The sequence below is a fragment of the Elephas maximus genome, chromosome 17 (assembly GCF_024166365.1).
Source record: "Elephas maximus indicus isolate mEleMax1 chromosome 17, mEleMax1 primary haplotype, whole genome shotgun sequence".
Classification (NCBI taxonomy): Eukaryota; Metazoa; Chordata; class Mammalia; order Proboscidea; family Elephantidae; genus Elephas; species Elephas maximus.
Genome location: NC_064835.1, coordinates 20,086,364 through 20,113,124, shown reverse-complemented (window position 1 = coordinate 20,113,124; position 26,761 = coordinate 20,086,364). Strand labels below are relative to the sequence as shown.

The following is a 26,761-nucleotide window of genomic DNA, read 5'->3' as shown; positions in this document are numbered from 1 at the left end:
GTACAATGCAGTGTGGAAGTGGCATAAGGATAGACAACTAGGTCAGTGAAATAGAACAGAAGGTCCAAGAGAGGCCCATTCATCTATAGTCAATTGATTTTTCACCAAAACCTCACAGCAGTTCAGTGGGAAAAGAAAACTCTTCAACAAATTTTGCTGGAACAACACAAAACCCATATGGAAACAAAGTTAACCTCAAATTTTATCCCATATGCTAAACGTAAATTAATTTGAAATGGATCATAGGTCTAAGCATTTTATAAAAAGTGAGGCTATAAGTCTTCTAGAAAAAAATAACAAACAGTATTCACAACCTGGTAACATAAATGTGGCATTTCATTGTTCCCCTACCTCATTTTATAAACTTTTCCCATGCTGCTATATAATTTTAATACTCAATAATATTGAGAACCATATAATAATGTGGTAAATCAATATGCTATCATTTACCTAATAAGTTACCCAATTCTGGACTTTTAAGCTATTTCCTTTTCCTTTAGCTTTAGAAATGAACTGGCATTATATTTTGTCCTTTGGAATGTTTTAACATCATAATTTTCCAAACACAAAACTCATTGAGTCAAAGTGTATGAACATATTTATTATTATTCTTTTTTAAATTTACTTTTCTAAATGATGCACCAATATTTAAGCCCTTGAGTGAGTCATCCCACTTTATTACTTTGTGCTTTCATTAACCTTGCTCACTTTTTCCCTCCCTTATTCTTAAATATTAATTTAAGGTTTCTCTCCTCATTGGAATTTTTTTCCTGATGTAGCCCCTATTTTGACATAAATATCACTCGAGTTATCTCCTAAAATCTGTCTGTTCATGTATCATTCCAATAATCTCCTTGAGGGCATGGCCAATATCTTATTCAATTTGTATCCCCAGTTCCTGTCACTACGCATAACACAGAATAGATAATAAATGCAGGTTGAATGGATGCATGAATAAAGAAATGCTTCCATGATTTATGAATGTTGCAGAATTTCTGCAGCCTTGTTAATATGTATTTTGATTGTTTAATATTATTTTGCTAATGGAATAGATGTAAAATGGTACCATAGCATCCACTGTTTAAGAAAAAAAAAAACTAATAGTGAACTCTTAGTTTTATCTCATGTGAGCTATATTATATATCATTTTATGCTTGACATTATTATATTGATATGTTGATTTTTTGTATTCAATTTTGATCTATGTGTAATTTTTATATTATCATTTTAAAAATTTGAAATATACTGAATTATGTCTACTTCTCCCACTCTTTGATGTGTAATTCCTCTTCCTCCAATTATTGAGCTCCTTCTGTGAACCCAGCACACATTGTGAAGAGTAACATACAGAAATCAGAAGCACACCTTTGACCCTCAGGAAACTCAGAAAGCACTGTTCCAGGAGTAATAGCATGGTATTCACCATCTACAATTAGAGCACAAAAGAAACACAGCCTGTGTATCTTGTGGGAATCAGGGCAGACAGGCTTTCTGCAGAGGAATTTTGACAGATGAAAATAGAGTGAATTGCATTCCAGAGGGTGGGGGCAGCATATCCAAAGACACTAACATGTGATAGATTCTGTTCTGGAGGAATAACAAATAAATTGGTAATCTGAGAGTGCAAGGAGGAAAGGAAAACTAGATAGAAAGTGAGGTTGCCATTTAGATATGATCAGATTATAAAAATCATTGTATATATATTAGAATTTAGACTTTAAAGTTAATAGGAAGTCAGTGAAAGATTTTACAGCAAGGGAGTAACATCATATTTGCTATCAAATAAATGGATAAAACTGATTTTTAAAAATATTTGACTTTATTCAGTGGCTTTGCTACTTAAAGAAATAAAATTAATTTTAGAGATTCCAAAAATAATCACCCATATTAATTCCATATTAATTATAAGGAATTCATTAAAAATGCATATTAGACGAAATGCTCACAATCCAACTAATTAGATGTTAACTATTTTTAACATACTGCCCTGGTGGCACAGTGGTTAACATGCTCAGCTGCCAAATAAAATGTTAGTGATTTGAGATATGAACCCACCAGGTGCTCTGCAGGACAAAGATGTGGCTGTCTGCTTCCACAGAGATTTTACAGCCTTGGAAACCCTATGGGACATTTCTACTCTGTCTTATAGGGCGGCTATGATGCAGAATTCACTCGATGGCAGTGGGTTTGATTTTTTTTGTAAACATTTTTCAATATTTCTATTGTTTCCAATTTTCCAAATCTTGTCAGTAACATAATGATAAACATCTCTGTACATAAATATTTATGCAGATATTAATATCTCTTCCGAATTCTCAAGTACCTGGAAAAACAATTTTTCTTTCCCTTTCCCCACCCATCCAAACACAAACACATCATGATCCTTAAAACTAGGGAGAATCCTTATTACCAGGTGCTAAGAATGAAGATGGTTTTACTTCCACCACGGGGAAAACAGCACAGCTTCCAGACTATGAACAGGTAGAAGGAGAAATTTATTTTCACTAGTTACTGACATATTAAGCTGTATCATGTGTCCCATATGCTGCCTGAATCTTTACTATCTGTAGAGCTAATATAGGCTAAGGTGGAGAAGAAGGCGACCATACTGGCCATCTTAGTGCAGGGAAACAGACCAGAAGGGGCAAGGAAGATTTAGAGAATCAAAAGAGATGTCTGTATGTCTCATTTTTTAAAGTACAAGCCCAGAAAGCAAGAAGATAAAAGTGAGTTCCTCATCTTGATCAGTTCTCCTTCCACCCTCCAGTCAGCTCAGGGCTTGCAATGGGGACTGCACACACTGATTTGCTTTCAGTTTGGTGCGGTAGGCCACAAGTGGGGTCACTGTGACCATCCAGACATACATCCTTTTCATTCCTCATTCCCCTGTTGTGACAAAAAAAAAAAAAGGTTTTTCTAAACGCAACCTGAAGGCATGAAGCCCAATGCGGTCATTCTTTCTCTCATATTACAGGATCCTAAGACTCTAAAGACGAGGATTAGAGCCCATGACTGACATATCTGCCCATGGGAAGGTCCAAATTCCCCAGCTCCTAGGGTTGCTAGAAGCAAAACATAAGGAATATTTTTGTGATCAGGGCTTGAAGTTTAGTACAAATCTTAGATTCAATATAAATTTAAAGTGTACTGTCTAAAATCTATCATATTCTGTATTTGTTAATTCCCTTTTACCTAAGTGGATAATCATAAATAGAACTTTAAGAAAACTTATGAAGGCTTTCTGTTCTCTAAAACGAGGCATTCAGTTTAGCCACAATGAATACAAGTACTTTCCAGTGATGACCACTGGTTCCGTAATTGTCATGAACACTGTGGGTCAGTTACCAATACATATCTTTAGTTTTCATGGCATCCTAAATATATAACTGCTTGTCAGAGTTTGTAGTGTACTTCAAACTCTTCTTACAATTTGCCAAAACTGAGCATCAGACATTCTGCTATAAGCACCATTCTGGTCTTACTTTATATGAACTTCTCGAACTTAGTAGAACTTGATTCCATTGTATATGGTAGGGATAATACCAAGACCCAGAATCACCATGGCATTGGATCAAGCATAATGTGTGAAATGTGCACTAACATAGCAACAGATTATTTTAAGTTAGGATTGTCATGAAGGATTCAAGCTATATTGTTACATTATTTTGGAGAATTTTAAAGTAGTTTGGGTTGACTTGCAGAAAAGTCAAGTATAAAAGGGGAATATTGTCATTGTTATTGTTAGGTGTCTTTGAGTCTGTTCTGACTCATAGGTACCCTATGTACAACACAATGAAACACTGCCTGGTCCTGTGCCATCCTCACAATCTTTGTTATGTTTGTTGTAGCCACTGTGTCAATCCACCTCACTGAGGGCCTTCCTCTTTGTCCTTAACCCTCTACTTTACCAAGCATGATGTCCTTCTCCAGAGACTTGTCCCTCCTGATAACATATCCAAAGTATGTGAGATGAAGTCTCGCCATCTTTGCTTCTAAGGAACACTTTGATTGTACTTCTTCCAAGACAGATTTGTTCATCCTTCTGGCAGTTCATGTACATTCAATGTTCTTTGTCAACACCATATTTCTAAGGTGTCAGTTCTTCCTTGATCTTCCTTGTTCATTGTCCAGCTTTTACATGTATATGACGCAATTGAAAACATCATGGTTTTGTTCAGGCACACCTTAGTCCTCAAAGCGATATCTTTGCTTTTCAACACTTTAAATATGTCTTTTGCCGCTGATTTGCCCAATGCAATACATCATCTGATTTCTTGATTTCTGCTTCCATGGGTGTTGATTGTAGATCCAAGTAAAATGAAGTTCTTGATAACTTCAATATTTTCTCTGTTTACCATGATATTGCTTATTGGTCTGGTTGCATTTTTTTTTTCTTTATGTTGAGGTGCAATTCATACTGAAGGCTATAGTCTTTGATCTTCATCAGTAAGTACTTCAAGTTCCTCTTTGTAAAACATTATAATCCCAAGAAGGATGAAAAGAAAAATCTCACACATATCAGAGGGGAACTACTAAAAAAGGAAAAAAAAACAGAGAAAATCATAAATGCACTAAGGAAATGATTATTTCATTTCTTAAATGATAAAGTCAGAAGACAATGGGAAAATATTTCTAAAGTGTTAAACAAAATAACAACCAACCTAAAATTCTACAGCCACTGCCAATATACTTCAAAAGTGATGGCTGGAAAATAAAAGCATTTCCAGATGAATAAATATAATAATAATAATAATTGTCTCTATTAGGCACAAACTTCAAGAAATGTTAAGAGACATCTTCTGGCAAAAAGAAAATAAACTAAATGGAAATGTCTATCTGCACAAAATAATAAAGAATGGCAAATATGTAGGGAAACATAAAAGCAATTTCTATCATTTTAAAAGCTCTTTAAAAGGTAAATACTAATGAATAATAATAACAGTTTATTATGGATTTTATAACATGTGGAAGTAAAACGGATAACAACAGTAGTACAGATCATGGGAGGAGTCAATGGAAAGTATACTGTAAATTTCTTACATTATACATGACATGGTATGGTATTATTTGAAGATAGACTGTGGTAAGTTAAAGTGGTAAAACCTTTATCATTCACCAAAAATAAAAACAAAGGTATAACTGATAAGCCAATGTTCTATTATTGGTGTTAGGTGCCGTCAAGCTGATTCAACTCATATCAACCCCGTGACAGAGTAAAACAGCCCTACAGGGTTTTCTTGGCTATAATCTTTATGGAAGCATATCACCAGGTCCTTCTCCAGTGAAGCTGCTGGATGGGTTTAGCAGTTTTAAAGCCAAGCACTTAAACATTTGTGCCGCCACAGCTCCATGATAAGCCAAAAAAACCAAAAGCAAACCCATTGCCATTGAGTCGATTGCAACTCCTAGCGACACTATCGGACAGAGTAGAACTGCCCCATAGGGTTCCCAAGGTGCGACTGGTGGATTCAAACTGCCAACCTTTTGGTCAGCAGCTGAGTTCTTAACCACTGGGCCACCAGGGCTCCGGAGATAAAATGGAATATAAGAAAAATGAAGAAAGATTGTCTATTACAAATAGAAAACAAGCAGCAATGTGGTAAGTTTAAACCTAATCATATCAAAAATTAAATGTAGTCTAAACACTCCAATTAAAAAAAGGAGAATGTCAGGGAAGGAAAAACAAAAAGAAGATATACATGTGGTCTAAAAAATAAAATAACCAACCAAAACAAAGAAACAAGCGAAAAAAAAAAAAAAAAAACCCACAAACTTCAAATGTAAAGGTATGGAGGTTAAAAAGTAAAAGGATAAAAAAGATATACAAAGTAAAAAACAAAGCTAGAATAGCTATATTAACATCAATGAAACTAGATATCAGAAAAAAGAAATCTACCAGGGGCAAAGAGTAATATTTTGTGATGACAAAAGGTCAATTCATCAGTAATACATGAAAACTCACATATGTATTCACCTCATAACAGGGTTTCATAATAGACATGTCTATGTCTGTGAGGTCTCACTCTTCAGATAGGCATGGCTATCATACTTTGTTTGAACACCAGCTTGCTACCTTGGAGTCAGGAAATTGTGTCCTGGCAGAGAACAAACAAGGTTGTGAGACCTAGATCACGAGTTTTTCTTTGCTCAGTAATCATGGTTTTTGCAATACTTGTCCATTGCCTACAAACAGTTTATATATTTTGTCCAGTTTTTTGTACTGCCTTAGCAGTCTAGTACCAATAACAGTGTCAAGATCCAAGTATATTTTAAACTTCCCAATTCCTATTATCTTCCCTCAATTTCAATCTAAAATGATGTAAGCCATCAGATCTAGAACGGTGAAAAAATCATCTTAAATTCCCTCAATATGTTGTCACACATTTTTTAAATTTTTTTCTTTCCTGCTTCTTTGAATCTGCTCGACTGAGGGTAAGGCCAGTCTTGAAAATCTTTGTCTCTCACCTTGCAGTCCTTTGTCTGTTTGGATGGCTCAAGCATCTTCCTGTATTTTTGACAGAACCCAACCTACCGCCCAGGAGAAGACAGCCTGTGCTTTCCACCACGGTGATCTTCATGCTCATTTCCCAGTTCTATAGTTTGAGGACAACAATGCTTCCAGTGCCCGAGACCACGCTGCAAACAGCCTAATTAAATACGGCTGTCATTTATTTCTGAGTCACTGGTTACTTTTAAGACAGTGTTTTATTAGACATTATTAAATGTGTGTGTAAAAAGCTTTTGGTTGACCTTTATGCCTATTCCAACTGCCCAGTGCCTTCTCAGATCCCTAGCTTCCTAGAAAAAAAGAAAAAAGAAGCCCCTGATAATTCAGTTCTTCTGACCCACTAATCCAGAGCAAGCTTCTCTGACCTATGTCCTGGAGTCAGTTCCGAATGGTAAAACAAAAACAAACAAAACAGGGGTCTGCACATTTACAAAAGAAAGACTATTAACACAACATTGAACCTAATCATGAATGTCTATGGTGGGATTATGAGAACTTTTCCCTTTCTTCCTTATGATTTACTTCTTTTCAAACTTCATTCATTAGCTATACAATCATAAATTACAGTTTAAACACAAGATAAATTTTAGAGAAAATATAATCATTATTTTTGAAAAAAAATATAAAGAAAAAAACTACCTTTTTTTCTATCACTACATTAACTCTTTCAAATATCCTTTCAGTATAATGTTAGTTTTTCCGTAACTCAATTCAATTAATTGTGAATCATATATTTCCCTTAATATATTATATGTGTGTATTTCCTATATCCTGATACATTGCTCCAATTTCTTACTTAATGATTTTTTGCATATTTAATGTCCTTGTAGATTTCTATTGAATAAATAAATGTGAATATAACATCATTCACCCTGTAAGTCTGACTTGCCTGCCAAGTGACTTAGCAAGCCAAGCAGTAGGTATTTAATTCTATTTATGCCAAAGTTTCTTGATCCATTTCTACTTGCTACAAAACTGCCCCATTCCATTACTGCCATTGTTGGTTCCAGACTTCTGAGTGTGGCAGTCGACTCTGTGCAGATTACAGCCTTGGAAACCCCTATGGGGCACTTCTACTTTGACATATAGAGTCACTAGGAGATGAAATAGGCTCGACAGCAATGAAATTTTTCGATTATTTTTTTACTTTTTTTTTTAATATGTCTTTAAGAGATTGAAGTAAAACTAACTGCTGGAAACCGTGGAGAGACATATTTTGTTTGAAGACAAATAAGAACATTTTAGCAGTCAGACATCCAGAAATGAAACTAGCTGCCTTACTGTGCAGCCACATACCCAAATTAGAACTGTTCAAGCATAGCCTGAAAATCACTTAGCATTTATATTGTTCAAGGACAAAAGCACTGGATGGAACATGGATATGTCATCTTTAATACCTGTCTCAATTCTAGCATTTCAAGATTTTATACATTTAATTGGACTACTGTTAGACACCTCAGTGGTTAACAGCTCAGCCGCTAACCAAAATGTCTGCAGTTCGAATTTACCAGGGGCTTCTTTTTTTCTTGGAAACCCTATGGGGCAGTTCTGTTCTGTCCTATAGGGTCTCTGTGAGTTGCAACTGACTCAGTGGAAAGGGGTTCTTGTTAGACAGTCCTGCATTCAAATCTCAGCTCAACACATACTTGCTGTGTGACCTTGGGCAAAGTATTATTACTCTCCAAACTTCTGGAAAAAAAAAAAAAAAACACAGAGATGTTAATATCTATGCTCTGGAGGTGGTGTGAAAAGAAACAATTAGAATTTCCCCTTTTCCTCATTGGTTCTCAAGTATTTACTATTCTCATATAAGTGTAATTTATTGCTCATATGTCACTGTAGATTTCAAACAAAGATGTGACAGATATCGTTGCAGCACCAGTGGGCTTCATGCTATTCTATTTAAATTTGTCAACATTCAAAATTTCAGGAAATTTTGAAAATATAGACGAAATATATTTTCTAAAGTGATTCCCCGATCTTGCTTGCTGAAAGTGAAGAGGACTTGAAGCACTTACTAATGAAGATTAAAGACCACAGCCTTCAGTATGGATTGCACCTCAACATAAAGAAAACAAAAATCATCAAAAATGGACCAATGAGCAACATCATGATAAACGGAGAAAAGACTGAAGTTGTCAAGGACTTCATTTTACTTGGATCCACAATCAACAGCCACGGAAGCAGCGGTCAAAAAATCAAAAGACACGTTGCATTGGGTAAATCTGCTGCAAAGGACCTCTTCAAAGTGTTAAAGAGCCAAGATGTCACCTTGAAGACTAAGGTGTGCCTGATGTAAGCCATGTTATTTTCAATCACATCATATGCATGTGAAAGCTGGACAACGAATAAGGAAGACTGAAGAAGAATTGACACCTTTGAATTGTGGTGTTGGCGAAGAATATTAAATATACCATGGACTGCCAAAAGAACCAACAAATCTGTCTTGGAAGAAGTACAGCCAGAATGCTCCTTAGAGGCAAGGATGGCGAAACTGCGTCTTACATACTTTGGACGTGTTGTCAGCAGGGATCAGTCCCTAGAGAAGGACATTATGCTTGGCAGAGTACAGAGTCAGTGGAAAAGAGGAAGACCCTCAATGAGGCGGATTGACACAGTGGCTGCAACAATGAGCTCAAGCTTAACAACGATTGTAAGGATGGCTCAGGACCAGGCAGTGTTTCATTCTGCTGTGCATAGGGTCGCTATGAGTCGGAACCAACTCGACGGCACCTAAGAACAACAATAACAACAAAGCTATTCCCTATGGGGAAAATAAACAACCTAAAATATAAGACTTAAAAGTTTTTTTTTTTTTTTTCCAGTGATCTCTACTAACGCTATTTAGGCATTAAGATGTACACATAACAATAGTACTTGGAATATTTTAATTTAATATGTTAATTTCAGTCAGCATATCTGCAAGATTCTGAATGAAAGCATCTTGCAAATATTGCCATTGAGTTTCTAACAAGCCTACCATAGAGAGATAATACCTTTTTTCTTTTAAAGTAAAAGAGAATTGTATTTAAAAACTGGAAATATATGCATTATAGAGGTTATTTTAATTCTTTATAAAGACTGAACTACATTGTTATGTATAAAATTTATATTTTTAAAGACCAATTAAAGTATTTGTTAAATATTATCTCATTATCATATAGTAATTACAATTAGTAAGTGCAATAATTGCAATAATTTGCTTAGTTGAGTTTACCTTAAATGTTTTAATTACTGATTGATGCAGGCTTTAATCTATTTATTTATTTATTTATATTGAACTTTAGATGAAGGTTTACAGAACAAACTAGCTTCTATGAAATAGTACACATATTGTTTTATGTTGTTGCTTAACAACCTCAGGACATCTCAACACTCCCCTTCTCGACCTGGGGTTCCCTATTTCCTGTCCCCTCTTGCTTTCTAGTCCTTGCACCTGGGCTGTTGTGTCCCTTTAGTCTTGTTTTGTTTTACGGGCCTGTCTAATCTTTGAGCAAAGGATGAACCTTGTCCATGGAGCTTGCATGACCTTACCCTGAACAAGGTGTGCTGGCTTCCCCAGTATTGCATACTGTCTTACCCTTCTGAGTTACTACTTATCTATTTGTTTATTTAGTGTTTTACATCCCTGCCCCTCCCCTCCTTCATACCCATCAAAGATTGTTTCTTTTTGTGTGTAAACCTGTTCTGGAGTTTTTATAGTAGTGGTCTCATACAATATTTATCCTTTTGTGATTGACTTATTCCACTCAGCCCTCCAGATTCATCCATGTTGTGAGATGCTTCACAGATTCATTATTGTTATTTATCGTTGCATAATGTTCCATTGTGTGTATACCATGGTTTGTTTGTCCATTCATCTGTTGATGAGCACCCAGGTTATTTCCACCATATTGTATTGCTATTGTGAAAAATGCGGCAATGAACATGGGTGTGCACGTGTGTCTATTCATGAAACAGCTTTTATTTCTCTAGGGTATATTCCTAGAAGTGGGATTGCTGGATCATATGGTGTTTCTATTTCTAGCTTTCTGAGGATGCACCATATCATTTTCCAAAATGGTTGTGCCATTTTGCATTTCCACCAGCAGTGCTAAGAGTTCCAATCTCCCTGCAGGCTCTCCAACATTTGTTATTTTCTGGGTTTTTTTTTTTTTTTTTTTGATTCTTGACAGTAATGCTGGGGTGAGATGGTATCTCATTGTGGTTTAGATTTGCATTTGTTTAATGCCTAGTAATTGCAACCATTTCTTCATATGTCTGTTAGCCGCTTGAATGTCTTCTTTGCTGAAGTATCTGTTTGTTTCCTTTGCACATTTTTAATTGAATTATTTGCCTTTTTGTTGTAGAGGTGTCAGATTTTCCTGTAGATTTTAGAAATTAGACTTTTGTTGGTCGTAATAGCCAATTTTTTTTCCCTATCTGTAGGTTCTCTTTTTACTCTTTTGGTGAAGTCTTTTGATGGCATAAGTGTTTAGTTTTTAGAAGATCCCAGTTATCTAGCTTATCTTCTGGAGTTTGTATGTTGTCAGTTATGGTTTGTATCCTGTTAATGTCGTGTCATAGGATCTCTAGTGTTGATTGTTTTTTCTTCTATGATCTTTATAGTTTTTGATTTTATATTTAGGTCTTTGATCCATTTGGAATTAGTTTTTGTGTATGGTGTGAGGTATGGGCTCTGTTTCATTTTTTTTTTTTTTGCAGATGGACATCCAATTGCCAGCACTATTTGTTTAAAAGACTGTCTTTCCCCATTTGATGGACTTTGGACCCCTGTGTCCATAGGTGGGTGGATTTACATCTGGGTTCTCGATTCTGTTCCATTGTTTGATGTATCTGTTGTACCAGTACCAGGCTGTTTGGACTACTATAGCTCTATACTAGGTTCTGAGATCCGGTAGTGCGAGTCCTCTTACCTTCTTCTTCTTCAATAATGCTCTACTTATATGCGGCCTCTGGCCTTTTTATATAAAGTTAATGATTGTTTTTTTCATCTATTTAAAGAATGTTGTTGTATTTGGATCAGGATTGCATTATATTTGTAGATTACTTTGGGTAGAATTGTCATTTTCAGAATGTTGAGTCTACCTATCCAGAGCCTGGTATGTTTTTTCTTTTTTGTGGATCTCTTTTGGTTTCTTGCAGTAGTGTTTTCTAGTTTCCTTTCTATATGTCTTTTACATCCCTGGTTAGATTTATTCCTAAGTATTTTATTTTTTAGGGGCTGTTATACATGGTATTGTTTTCCTGATTTTCTTTTCATCAGTCTCTTTAATGTTGTATAGGAATCCAACTGATTTTTGTATATTTGTCTTGTATCATGCTGCTCTGCTGAATCTTTCTATTAGTTCCAGCAGTTTTCTTGTGGATTCTTTTCGGTTTTCTATATATAGTATATATCATCTGCAAATAGGGACAGTTGTATTTCTTCATTATTAATTTGGATGCCCTTTATTTCTTTTTCTTGCCTTATTGCTCTAGCTAAGACTTCCAACACAACGTTAAATATGAGTGATGACAAAGGACATCCTTGTCTTCTTCCTGTTCTCAGGGGGAATGTTTTCAGCCTCTCTCCCTTAAGAATGATGTTGGCTGTTTGTTTTGTATCGGTGCCCTTTTTTATGTTGAGAAATTTCCCTTTATACCTATTTCGTTGAGAGTTTTAGCAGAAATGGTGTTGGAATTTGTTGAATGCCTTTTTTGTGTCCATTGAGGTGATCATGTGACTCTTTGTGTGGTGTATCACGTTGATTAACTTTCTAATATTGAACCATCCTTGCACGCCTGGTATGAATTCTACTTGGTCATGGAGTATTATTTTTTAGATATGATGCTGAATTCTATTAGAATTTTGTGGAGAATTTTTGCATTTATGTTCATGAGAGATATTGGTCTGCAATTTTCTTTTTTTGTGGTGTCTTTGGCTGGTTTTGGTATCAGGGTTATGCTGGCTTCATCAGATCAATTTGGAAGTATCCTTCCTTTTCTCTGTTCTGAAATAATTTGAGTAGTTTCGGTGTAAGTACTCTGAATGTTTGGTAGAATTCTTCAGTGAAGCCATCTGGGCCAGGGCTTTGTTTGTATGTATTTTTTTTTTAACCTTTTTGATCTCTTCTGTTGATATGGGTCTGTTCAGATTTTCAACATAGATTTGTGATAGTTTGGGTAAACAGTGTGTTTCTAGAAATTTGTCCATTTACTCTAGATTTTCAAATTTGTTGGACTATGGTTTTTCATAATACTCTGTTAAAATTCTTTTAATTTCATTTGGGTCTGTTGTAATGTCCCCCATTTCATTTCTTATTTGGGTTATTTGCATCCTCTCCTGTTTTTCTTTTGTCAGTTTGGCCAGTGGTTTGTTGATTTTGTTGATCCTTTCGAAGAGCCAACTTTTAGTTTTGTTGATTCTTTCTATTGTTTTTCCATTCTCTATTTCATTTATTTCTGCTCTGATCTTTATTATTTCCTTACTTCTGGCTTCTTTGGCTGTCCTCTATTTGTTCAAGTTGTGTAGCTAATGCTTTGATTTTCTCCCTTTCTTCTTTTTTGTGATGTGTGCTCCTATTGCTATAAATTGACCTCTGATCACTGCCAAAGGTTTTGGTATGATGTGTTATCATTCTCATTTAATTCTAGAATTTTTTTTATTCCATCTTTGACTTCTTCTATTACCCAGTGGTTTTTAAGCACCTTGTTATTTAGTTTCCATGTAATGGATTTCTTTTACTTGATCTTCATGTTGTTAATTTCTACTTTGATGAAATTGCAATCTGAGAAGATACTTTGTATTATCTCAATGTTTTAGATTTTGTTGAGGGTTGTTCTGTGGCCTACTATGTTGTCTATTCTGAAGAATGTTCCATGTATGTTGGAAAAGAGTGTGTACTTTGCAGCTGATGGGTGGGCTGTTCTGTATATGTCTATGAGTTCAAGTTGGCTGATTGCAGCCTTTAGATCTTCTGTATCTTTGAGTGTCTTTCTAGATGTTCTGTTCTTTACCAAGATTGGTGTATTGAAGTCTTCTGCTATTATAATGGAACTGCTAATTTCTCTTTTCAATGATATTAGTTTGCTTTATGTATTTTGAAGCCCAGTCATTGAGTGTGTAGACATTTATTATGATTATGTTTTCATGATGGATTGTCCCTTTAATCATTATATAGGGCCCTTATTTGCCTTCTGTGGTAGATTTTGTTTTAAAGTGTATTTTATCTGAGATTAGTATTGTACTCATACTCTTTTGTGGTGGCTCTTTGCTTGGTATATTTTTTTTTTCCAACCTTCATTTTTATTACATTTATGTCTTTGTTTCTACGGCATCTCTCTTGTAGACAGTATACAGATGGATGCTGGTTTATTTATTTATTTATTTAAATCCATTCTGTCACTCTCCATCTCCTTATGGGTGAATTTAGGCCATTTGGAAACCCTGATGGCATAGTGGTTAAGAGCTATGGCTGCTAATGAAAAGGTTAGCAGTTCAAATCCACCAGGTGGTCCTTAGAAACCCCATGAGGCAGTTCTATTCTGTCCTATAAGGTCACTGTGAGTTGGAATCGACTTGACAGCAAAGAGTTTGGTTTGTTTTTAGGCCATTTACGTTCAGTGTGATAACTGATAGGTGTGAGTTTATTGTTGTCAGTTTGTAGTAATTTCCTTGTGGTGCTGAGGATTTCTTTGTTCCTCTTACACTCCTGCACTAAATTCCTTTTGTTTGTGTTTTTTTATTATTATTTTTATTGTGCTTTAAGTGAAAGTTTACAAATCAAGTCAGTCTCTCACAAAAACTTATATACACCTTGCTACATACTCCCAATTGCTCTGCCCAATGAGACAGCCTGCTCCCTCCCTCTACTCTCTCTTTTCGTGTCCATTTCGCCAGCTTCTAACCCTCTCTGCCCTCTCATCTCCCCTCCAGGCAGGAGATGCCAACATAGTCTCAAGTGTCCACCTGACCCAAGAAGCTCACTCTTCACCAGCATCCCTCTCCAACCAATTGTCCAGTCCGATCCATGTCCGAAGAGTTGGCTTTGGGAATGGTTCCTGTACTGGGCCAACAGAAGGTCTGGGGGCCATGACCACCAGGGTCCTTCTAGTCTCAGCCAGACCATTAAGTCTGGTCTTTTTACAAGAATTTGGGGTCTGCATTCCACTGCTCTCCTGCTACCTCAGGGCTTCTCTGTTGTGTTCCCTGTCAGGGCAGTCATCGGTTGTAGCCAGGCAACATCTAGTTCTTCTGGTCTCAGGCTGATGGAGTCTCTGGTTTGTGTGGCCGTTTCTGTCTCTTGGGATCGCAATTACCTTGTGTCCTTGGTGTTCTTCATTCTCCTTTGATCCAGGTGGCTTGAGATCAATTGATGCATCTTAGATGGCTGCTTGCTAGCATTTAAGACCACAGACGACACTCTCCAAAGTTGGATGTAGAATGTTTTCTTAATAGATCACTCTGCCCAGTATTTTAGTCTTGGGTTGATACCTGATATTATTGATTTTCTAACCAAAGAACTCCCTTAAGTATTTCTCGTAGTTTGGGTTTGGTTTTTAAGAATTCCCTAAACTCCTGCTTATCTGGAAATATCCTAATTTCACCTTCATATTTGAGAGACAGTTTTGCTGGATATAAGATTCTTGGCTGGCAATGTTTTTCCTTCAGTTTTTTAGATAAGTCATCCCGTTGCCTTCTTGCCTGCATGGTTTCTGCCAAGTTAAAAAAAAAAAAAATCCGAGCTTATTCTTAATGTTCTCCTTTGTAGGTGACTTTTCCTTTATCCCTAGCTGCTCTTAAAATTCTGCCTTTATCTTTGGTTTTGGCAAGTTTGATTATAATATGTCTTGGTGACTTTCTTTAAAACCTACCTTATGTGGAATTCAATGAGCACCTTGGATAGATATTTTCTCATCTTTCAAGATATCAGGGAAGTTTTCTGCCAACAAGTCTTCAACAATTCTCTCTGTGGTTTCTGTTATCCCTCCCTGTTCTGGTACTCCAATCACTCATAGGTTATTTCACTTGATAGACTCCCACAAGATTCTTAAGGTTTCTTCAATTTTTCAAGTTGTTTTATCTGATTTTTCTTCAAATATATTAGTGCCAAGTGCTTTATCTCCAAGTTCAGGAATTCTGCCTTCCACTTGCTCAGTTCTGCTCCTCTGACCTCTACTGAGTTGTCTACTTCTGTAATTTTATTCTTAATCTTCTGAATTTCTGATTGCTATCTGTCTGTGGATTTTTCCAGCTTATTAAATTTTTCATTATGTTCCTGAATAACCTTTTTAATTTCTTCAATTGTTTGATCTGTGTGTTCCTTGGCTTGTTCTGTGTATTGCTTCATTTCCTTCCTGATGTCTTGAATGGTTCTGTATATTAATCTTTTGTATTCTACCTCTGGTAATCCCAGGAAGGCACTTTCATCTAGAAGATCCCTTGATTCTTTGTTTTTAGAGCTTGTTGAGGCGATCATGGTCTGTTTCTTTATGTGACTTGATATGGACTGTTGTCTCTGAGCCATCTATAAGTTATTGTATTAGTTTATTTTGTTTGCTTATGGTGTCATAGCTTCCTGCTTTGTTTTGTTTTGATATGCCCAAATGGGTTGCTAGAGTGAGCTAGCTTGATTGTTTTCACCTTTGGCACTTTGATGTCCTGTTCCCAGATGGCTAGAGCTCTTATCAGGTATATCAGTCTAGGAGTCCATTCACTTTTCTTGTATGAATTCAGCTCAAGTGTCCAGGTAGCTGATCAACAAGTGTGTGGTACAGGCTCTGTCCTACAGACTTTAGAGGGGCAGGGGTGATTTGCGTAGGTACCAGTATCTGGTTGTAGCAGGGGAACACACTCTGAAAAAGGCAGGGGGTTGAGAATCATCTCCCATATGTCTCTGAGCAAAGTGTGTCTCTGTTCCCTAGAGCATACAAGTGGGTGGGCTCTGCAGATGGGTCACGGGAACACAATATTTTTGTTTGTAAGGACTGGGAAGTACCAGTTATCCTTGGACCCCTGTCGCAGGTGGCTGGGTGACCCGAGTGGAGTCACCAGGTCTTAGGCCCCTGAAGTGGGTAGGTGAGGATGCTGTTTAATAGGCAAAGCAATGTCAAACATCAAACACCCACCTCTCGGCCGCACAGCTAAAACGGTTGGAGCCTGCCAAAAAGGGCCTATTCTCCTGAAATAGGCCCACACAGGTCCATGCAAGGGGAAAGGTACTCAAAGTCCACGGACCATTTATGCCTGGATCGGAGCTGCTTCTGTCCTGAGCTCACCTGGTTAGTGGAGCGGACAAATTATCTTTTCCCTCAATTGAAATTTATTCCTTCTCCAAGGCTGGGAGGATGACTCTAGGCACTCAACGGGGCCTATCTCAGGCCTAGGGAAATCACCCCCTGAATCTGGCCTAGGAGCGGGGAGTGGGGAGTCACAGTAAAATATATGCAAGTACTTGGATTTTGCCAGGAGCGCCGTTCTTCTCTGGTTCCGGAGGTGTGAGTAGGCTGTGTGGCTGGCTGCTTCTCCCTGAGGAAACTGCAGCCAAATGCTAGTACCAGCCTGCTGCTGCCTCTCCCAGGAATGTTGACTGAGGGCTCCCAGCAATTCAGGTCCAGTAAGTCCTCCCCCGCCCTTCAGCTCGTTTTCTAAGCTTGCCTTTGATGTTCAGGGTTCCTAGCTTTTCATAAATATACTCATTTCTCTTGTTTTTTCGGGTCTTTGTTGTAAGAGGGCTCTCCAGAAGCATCTGTCTATTCTGCCATCTTGGCTCTGCTTCTTGTATAGGTCTTTTACATCTCTGGATAGATTTATTCCTAAGTATTTTATCTTCTTGGGGGCTATTTTAGATGGTATTGATTTGGTGATTTCCTCTTCAACGTTCTCATTGTTGGTGTAGAGGAATCCAACTGACTTTTGTATGTTTATCTTGTATCCTAATACTCTCCTGAAATCTTCGTTTAGTTTCAGTAGTTTTCTTGAGGATTCCTTAGGGTTTTCTGTGTATAAGGTCATATCATCTGCAAAAAGATACTTTTACTTCTTCCTTACCAATTCGGATGCCCTTTATTTCTTTTTCTAGCCTAATTGCTCTAGCTAAGACCTCCAGCACAATGTTGAATAAGGGTGGTGATACCGGGCTTCCTTGTCTGGTTCCCGTTCTCAAGGGGAATGCTTTCTCCATTTAGGATGATGCTGTCTGTTGTCTTTGCATAAATGACCTTTATTATTTTGAGGAATTTCCCTTCTCTTCCTGTTTTGCTGAGAGTTTTTATCATGCATGGGTGTTGGACTTGGTCAAATACCTGCTCTCTGCATCAACTGATAAGATTATGTGGTTCTTGGCTTTTGTTTTATTTACGTGATGGATTACATTGATTGTTTTTCTAATGCTAAACTATTCCTGCATACCTGGTATGAATCCCAATTGGTTATGGTGAATTATTTTTTTGATACATTGTTGGATTCTATCGGCTAGAATTTTGTTGAGGATTTTTGTATCTAAGTTCATCAGGCATATCGGTCTGTAATTTTCTTTCTTTCTTTCTTTTTTTTGTGTGTGCTGTCTTTCCTGGTTTTGGTATCAGGGTTATGCTGTCTTCATAGATTGAGTTTGGGAGTATTCCATCATTTTCTATGCTCTGAAATACCTTTAGCAGTAGTGGTGTTACATCTTCTCTGAAATTTTGGTAGAATTCTCCAGAGAAGCTGTCAGGGCTAGGGCTTTTTGTTGTTGTTGTTGTTGGGAGTTTTTAAATTACCTTTCAATCTCTTCTTTTGTTATAGGTTTATTTTGTTGTTCTACCTGTTTGTGTTAATTTAGATAGGTATTGTGTTTCTAGAAATTTGTCCATTTCTTCTAGGTTTTCAAATTTGTCAGAGTAGAATTTTTCATAGTATTCTTTTATACCCAAACCAAACCAAACCCATTGCCATCAGGTCATTTCTGACTCACAGTGACGCTATAGGATAGAACCACCCCACGGGGTTTCCAAGGAGTGCCTGGTGGATTTATACTGACAACGTATTGGTTAGCAGCTGTAGCACTTAACCACTACGCCACAAGGGTTCCTACTATTCTGATTATTTGTGGAGAACACCGCTTCTCATTGATTTTGGAGGCCTGAGTGAACTCTCCATCGCTTGCTCTGTCTCTCCTAATGTGGAAAACACGTCCCAAATGCCACTGCTTTTCTCATCATGCTCTCACCAGTGAATCCGGTCTGAGGGGCGCCAGCTCCTGCCAGGTCAGGTCTTGCAACTCCTCACCACTTCTGAACTGTCTCTTCCTCCCCCTGCCACTCAGTCCAATTCTTTAACTTTGTCTTTGATGTTCAGGGCTCCTAGATTGTCCTATATAATTGATGCACCTGTTTTTTGGGATCTTTGTTTTAAGAGGGACTAAGAGTCTGACTACTGCACAGTCTTGGCCCTGCCCCCCCGGACTAGTTTTCTTAATATTTTAATTACCTTTAAAAGATAATCTTCTGTTTAAAGAAAAAATAACATTGCACTGTGGAATTAATAACATACGTAGATGTCAAAATATGGCAACAGTACCAAAAGGCTGGCACGAAGGTTCTTGCATATGTGAAGTGGCATAATATCACTTGAAGGTAAACAGTGATAGCTGGAACACACATCCAATGCATTCTCTAAAGCCAAAATCACCTGGATACTAAAACCAGACAAAGACATCACAAGAAAACTACAGACCGATATCCCTCATGTATATAGATGCAAAAATTCTTTTTCTAATTTATTTTGTTTTTGTCATTGTTAATGTACACAGCAATTCAACAATTTCTACATGTACAATTCAGTGACACTGATTGCATTTTTCAGGTTGTGAAACCATTCTCTCTCTCTTTTCCAAGTTGTTTCTCCTCCATTAACATAAATTCAGTGCCCCTAAGTATCCCATGTAATCTTTTGAGTTGCTGTTGTCAGTTTGATACCAGTGCTCAAGGCAGACATTCTTTACTATTGCTTGGTTTTAAGAACGCTTCAGGGGATATTTTTTGTTTTAGGTTTAAGGTCTAAAGATTATCTCAGGGCAAGAGTTTCAGGGGTCCATCGAGCCTTCACGGCTCCAAAAACTATGGATTCTATGAAAACTTGAAATGCTACTCTGCATTTCTGCCCCTTCAATCAAGAGTCTTCTACAGAATCTTTTATCAAAATGTTCAGTGATGGGGCGGGACCAAGACGGCTGACCTTGGTAGAAGCTTCCGCTTATACCTCTCACAACAAAGACTCGAAAAAACAAGTGAATCGATTGCATACAGAACAGTCTACGAACCCGGACCATCAAACACAGAACTAAGGAGTTGACATGAGTGACAGGAGAGCGAAATGCCACATGCTGAAGCAGCGGCCATTTCCGGAGCTAGTGTGCCATGCCACAGCCTTGAGTCCTTGCAGTTCTCTGGTGCCACAGTGGTAGGGCTGATTGTGGCTTACTGTGATGGGCATGCACGGATGCAGGCCTAACCCCTGGGACCAACCTCAGAGGGGACACAGCCAGCGCACGCAGGCTGCACACAGATTCAGCTGACAGGCAAACAAAAAACCATGGGGAAGCAGCATTTGTTTTGGTGCCTGGAGCACAGCGTCCCGGACAGGAAACCTTGGCACTGGGCTTGGACTAAGCGTGGAGATGATTGTGGCTTCCTGAGATGGTGCAAGCACATGAAGCAGCCCTAACTCTCTGGGGCAGTCTCAGCAGGGATACAGCCAGTGCACACAAGATATACAACCCTCTGGAATCTCAGGAAAAACAGTCCTCAGCAAACAAGATAAGTAACTTTGTCTATCTTGCCATGTTACTCTCTACTGTCTATCTGATCCCTTCCCTCCCTGCCCCACCCGGCTTCATTAACATTGGAATTCCCTGGGCCAGAGGGTGAAGTGCACTGCCTGTTTTTTTTTTTTCTTCTTCTTTCTTTTCTAACCCATTCTCCTGCCCTGAGAAAAGCAGCATTTGACAATCAAAGGAAAAATCCTTCCCTGACTTCATAAACCAGGATAACAATACAGAACCAGCTCCATCTAGGCATAAGAGACCCACAGTCTTTGGTTTTCATCCCTACAGGGAACTAGGTGGCTAGTATAATGCAAAGGCAATTCTGATAGAGATCTGACTGTAAATGTATTAGCTGAGCAGAGGAAAGGCAAGTTTTGGAGGTCAGATACCTCTCTACCTATTAAACTGAGCTCTTACTGATCCACATGAGGGAACTTAGGGCTGAGGCTCCACCCACACCACCTAGCCACCTTCTAAAGGAGTCTGAGGCTAGTGACGCCTACCAATCTATAGAGGTACAAGCATTGGGTGCCTAAGGTACAACTGCAGAGCCCATACAGCAGAGTGCTCTAGAGAATAAAGCCACTCTTACCTCACTGACACTTGGGGGAAGGCTGTCAGCATCCTACCCTCCTTGGAATGTGACCCCTTCTGCTACTAGAAACTGGCACATACAACCATCAACACTACTCCTCTAAGTTAATAGGTGAGAGCCTACACCACACACTAGGTGACCTGCTATCAGGACACTTGAGCTGATTCTATTCAAGGACAGTGAATGGACTCATAGGCTTATATACCTGGTACCAGCACAGACCAGCTGATAATAGGACATAGGGAAAGCTAGAGCAATCAAGATAGTGCAATCTAGTAGCACATCTGGGTGTACTGTAACAAAAGAAAACAAGAAGATAAGACTCAGTGAGCAAATAGAAAAGAAAATATTATAATATCTTATGGATGGCTCAGAGACAGCAGCCGGTATCAAATCAAATAAAGCAGCAGACCATGCTTGCTTGCTTCTACATACCTCCAAATCAAAGAATCAAATCATTCCCAGATGTAGATACATTCCTGGAATTGCCAGATGTAGAATACAAAAACTAATATACAGAATGCTTCAAGACATCAGGGATGACCTCAGAAATGAAATAAGCCAATCTACAGAAAAAGCCAAGGAACACACAGATAAAGCACTTGAAGAAATCAAAAAGATTACTCAAGAACATAGGGAAAAATTTAATAAGTTGCATGAATCCATAGAGAGGCAGCATTCAGAAATTGAAAAGATTAACAAATTACAGAATGAGACAACTCAATAGGAAGTCAGAGGAGCAGAATCAAGCAATTGGAATGCATAGTGGGGGAGACAGAGGATAAGGCAAACGTTACCAATACATTTGAAGATAAATCAGATAAAAGAATTTAAAAAAAAATGAAACCCTAACAATCATGTGGGACTCTACCAAGAAAAATATAACTCACGTGTGACTGTAGTTCCAGAACAGGAAGGGATAACAGAAAATACAGAGAGAATAGTTGAAGATCTGTTGGCAGAAAACTTCCCTGGCATCATGAAAAATGAAAGGATATCTATCCAAGATGTTCATCAAACCCCATACGAGATAGATCCCTAAAGAAAATCACCAAGACATATTATCATCAAACTTGCCAAAACCAAAGATAAAGAGAATTTTCAAAGCAGCCAAGGATAAAGAAAAAGTCACCTATGAAGGACAGTCAATAAGTTCAGACTACTCAGCAGAAACCATGCAGGCAAGAAGGCAATGGGATGACATATATAGAGGACTGAAAGAGAAAAACTGCCAGCCAAGAATCATATATCCAGCAAAACTCTTAAATATGAGGGTGAAGTTAAGACATTTAGAGATAAACACAAGCTTAGAGAATTTGCAAACACCAAACCAAAACTGTAAGAATTACTATAGGAAACTCTATCGTCAGAAAATCAATAGTATCAGATACCAACATAACACAAGGTCACAGAACAAAACATCCTGATATCCACTCAGAAAGGGAAATCACAAAAACAAAATAAGATTAATTAAAAAAAAAAATTGCTCAAAACAGGGAATCATTGATGTCATTAACTAAAAGATTACAATAATCAAAAAAGAGGGACTAAATAGAGGAGGCATTGATCTTATGTACGAAGAAGAAACCAAGGTAATATAGGGAGATACAAGTTAGGTTTTTACTTAGTCAAATAAGGGTAAATATTAAGGTAACCACAAAGAGGTCTAACGGTTTTATTTTTCAAAATAAAAACCAAGATAAACATAACGACTCAGCAAAAATAAATTCAACTACTGTGAAAAGGAGGAACACACATTCTACAACGAAAAACTTCTCAGCACAAAAAAGTGGAAAAATAAAATTGTCAACAACACACACAAAAAGGCATCAAAATGACAGCACTAAACTCATACTTATCTATAATTACACTGAATGTAAATGGACTAAAGGCACCAATAAAGAGACAGAGAGTTGCAGACTAGATAAAAAAAAAAAAAAAATGAAGACCTAATTGCTACAATCAACCAACTTGACCTCATAGGCTTATACAGAACAATCCACCCAACAGCTATAAAGTATACTTTCTTTTCTAGTGCACATGGAACATTCTCTAGACTAGATCACATATTAGGTCATAAAACAAGCCTTTGCAGAATTCAAGACATTGAAATATTACAAGGCATCATCTCAGACCATAAGGCCGTAAAAGTAGAAATCAGTAACAGAAAAACCAGGGAAAAGAAATCAAATACTTGGAAACTGAACAATATCCTGCTCAAAAAAGACTGGGTTATAGAAGACATGAAGGAGGAAATAAAGAAATTCATAGAATTCAACGAGATTGAAAACACTTCCCATCAAAACCTTTAGGACACAGCAAAAGCAGTGCTCAGAGGTCAATCTCTATCAATAAATGCACACATACTTAAAGAAAGAGCCAAAACCAAAGAACTGTCCCTATAACTTGAACAAAGAGAAAGAGAGCAACAAAAGAAACCGTCAGGCACCAGAAAGAAACAAATAATACAAATTAGAGCAGAATTCAATGAATTAGTAAACAGAAAACAATTCAAAGAGTTAACAAGGCCAAAAGCTGATTCTTTGAAAAAATTAACAAAATTGACAAACCATTGGCCAGACTGACTAAAGAAATACAGGAAAAGAAACAGATAACCCAAATAAGAAATGAGATGGGCCATATCACAACAGATCCAACTGAAATTAAAAGAATCATATCACATTATTATGAAAAATTGTACTCGAACAAATTTGAAAACTAGAATTAGACGAATTCCTAGAAACACACTACCTACCTAAACTAACACAAACACAGGTAGAACAACTAAATAGACCCATAACAAAAAAAGAGATTGAAAAGATAATCCAAAAAATCCCAACAAAAAAAACAGGCCCTGGCCCTGACGGCTTCACTGCAGAGTTCTACCAAACTTTCAGAGAAGATTTAACATCACTACTACTGAAGATATTTCAAAGCATAGAAAAGGACGGTATGCTACCTAACTCATTCTATGAAGCCAGCATAACCCTGATACCAAAACCAGCTAAAGACAACACAAAAAAAAGAAAATTACAGACCTATATCCCTCATGAACATAGATGCAAAAATCCTCAACAAAATTCTAGCCAACAGAATTCCACAACGTAGCAAAAAAATAATCCACCATGACTAAGTGGGATTCATACCAGCTTTTTTTAATGCACGGATGGTTCAGTATTAGAAAAACAATTAATGTAATCCACCACATAAATAAAACAAAAGACATGAACCACATGACTTTATCCATTGATGCAGAAAAGGCATGTGACAAAGTCCAACACCCACTCATGATAAAAACTCTCAGCAAAACAGGAATAGAAGGAAAATTCCTCAACATAATAAATGGCATTTATACAAAGCCAACAGCGAACATCATCCTAAATGTTGAGAGAGTGAAAGTAGTCCCCTTGAGAACGGGAACCAGACAGGGATGCCCTTTATCCCCGCTCTTACTCAACATCGTGCTGGAGGTCTTAGCCAGAACAATCAGGCTAGACAAAGAAATAAAGGGCATCCGGATTGGCAAGGAAGAAGTCAAATTATCTCTATTTGCAGATGACATGATCTTATACACAGAAAACCCTAAGCAATCCTCCAGAAAACTACTGAAACTAATAGAAGACTTCGGCAGAGTTTCAGGTTACAAGATAAACATACAAAAACCGCTTGGATTCCTCTACATCAACAAAAAGAACATCGAAGAGGAAATCACCAAATCAATACCGTTTACAGTAGCCCCCAAGAGATAAAATACTTAGGAATAAATCTTAACAAAGATGTAAAACACCTATACAAAGAAAACTGCAAGGTACTACTGCAAGAAAGCAAAAGGGACCTACATAAGTGGAAAAACATACCTTGCTCACGGATAGGAAGACTTCACGATGTAAAAATGTCTATTCTGCCAAAAGCCATCTATATATACAATGCACTTCTCATCCAAATTCAAACGACATTCTTTAATGAGATGGAGAAACAAATCATCAACTTCATATGGAAGAGAAAGAATCCCTGGATAAGTAAAGAATTACTAAAAAAAGAACAACAAAGTGGGAAGACTCACTCTACCTGATTTTAGAACCTGTTATACCGCCACAGTAGTCAAAACACCCTGGTACTGGTACAACAACAGACATAGAGACCAATGGAACAGAACTGAGAATCAAGATACAAATCCATCCACATATGTGCAGATGATATTTGACAAAGGCCCAGTGTCAGTTAATTGGATAAAAAATATTCTTTTCAACAAATGGCGGTGGCATAACTGGACATCCACCTGCAAAAAAAGGAAACAGGACCCATACCTCACACCATGCACAAAAACTAACTCCAAATTGATCAAAGATCTAAACATAAAATCTAAAAAAATAAAGATCATGGAAGAAAAAATAGGGACAACGTTAGGAATCCTGATACATGGCATAAACAGAAAAAAAAATATTACTAAAAATGCCGAAGAGAAAGCAGATAATTGGGAGCTCCTAAAAATCAAACACCTATGCTCATCTAAAGACTTCACCAAAAGAGTAAAAAGACCACCTAGAGACTGGGAAAAAATTTCCAGCTACAACATCTGCGACCAGCACCTGATCCCTAAAATCTACATGACTCTGCTAAAACTCAACCACAAAAAGACAAGCAAACCAATTAAAAAATGGGCAAAGGATATGAACAGGCATTGCACTAAAGAAGACATTTAGGCAGCTAACAGATACACGAGGAAATGCTCTCTATCATGAGCCATTAGAGAAAAGCAAATCAAAACTACAGTGAGATTCCATCTCACTCCAACAAGGCTGGCACTAATCCAAAAAACACAAAATAATAAATGTTGGAGAGGATGTGGAGAGATTGGAACACTTATACACTGCTAGTGGGAATATAAAATGGTACGACCACTTTGGAAATCGATTTGGCGCTTCCTTAAAATGCTAGAAATAGAACTTCCATAAGACCCAGCAATCCCACTCCTCAGAATATATCCTAGAGAAATAAGAGCCTTTACACAAACAGATATATGCACACCCATGTTTACCGCAGCAGTGTTTACAATAGCAAAAAGATGGAAAACAAGGTGCCCATCAATGGACGAATGGATAAATAAAATATGGTATATTCACACAATGGAATAATATGCATAAAAAAGAACAGTGATGAATCTGTGAAACATTTCATAACATGGAGAAACATGGAAGGCATTATTCAGAGTGAAATTACTCAGTTGCAAAAGGACAAATATTGTATAAGACCACTATTATAAGATCTTGAGAAACAGTTTCAACTGAGGAGAACACTCTCTTTTGTGGTTACAAGAGTGGGGAGGGAGGGAAGATGGGAGCAGGTATTTACTAAACAGATAGTAGACAAGACCTGCTTTAGGTGAAGGGAAGGACAACACTCAACACAGTGGAGATCAGCACAACTGGACTAAACCAAAGCAAAGAAGTTTCCTGAATAAGCTGAATGCTTCCAAGGTCAGCGAAACAGGGGCAGAGGTTTGGGGACCGTGGTTTCAGGGGATATCTAAGTCAATTAGCATAATAAAATCTATTAAAAAACATTCTGCATCCCACTTTGAAGAGTGGCGTCTGGGGTCTTAAATGCTAGCAAGCGGCCATCTAAGATGCATCAATGAGTCTCAACCCACCTGGATCAAAGGAGAATGAACACCAAGAACACAAGATAATAACGAGCCCAAGAGACAGAAAGGGCTACGTGAACCAGAGACTATATCCTGAGACTACATCATTCTGAGACTACATCATCCAGAAGAACTAGATGGTGCCTGGCCACAACCGATGACTGCCCTGACAGGGAACGCAACAGAGAAGCCCTGAGGGAGCAGGAGAACAGTGTGGTGCAGACCCC

At 37.6% G+C, this 26,761-nt stretch overlaps 1 long non-coding RNA gene across 1 annotated transcript in view; it reads right to left on the bottom strand.

Moving 5' to 3' along the window:
* Nucleotides 1–1,840: 1,840 nt before the first annotated feature.
* Nucleotides 1,841–26,761, bottom strand: part of LOC126060688 (uncharacterized) — a 42,077-nt gene continuing 17,156 nt past the window's right edge. Inside the window, exons 2-3 of the long non-coding RNA XR_007513636.1 lie at nucleotides 5,975–6,095; nucleotides 1,841–4,532 (exon numbers count right to left, since the gene is read on the bottom strand). This is a non-coding gene — a long non-coding RNA (uncharacterized LOC126060688). The remainder of the gene's footprint in view (nucleotides 4,533–5,974; nucleotides 6,096–26,761) is intronic.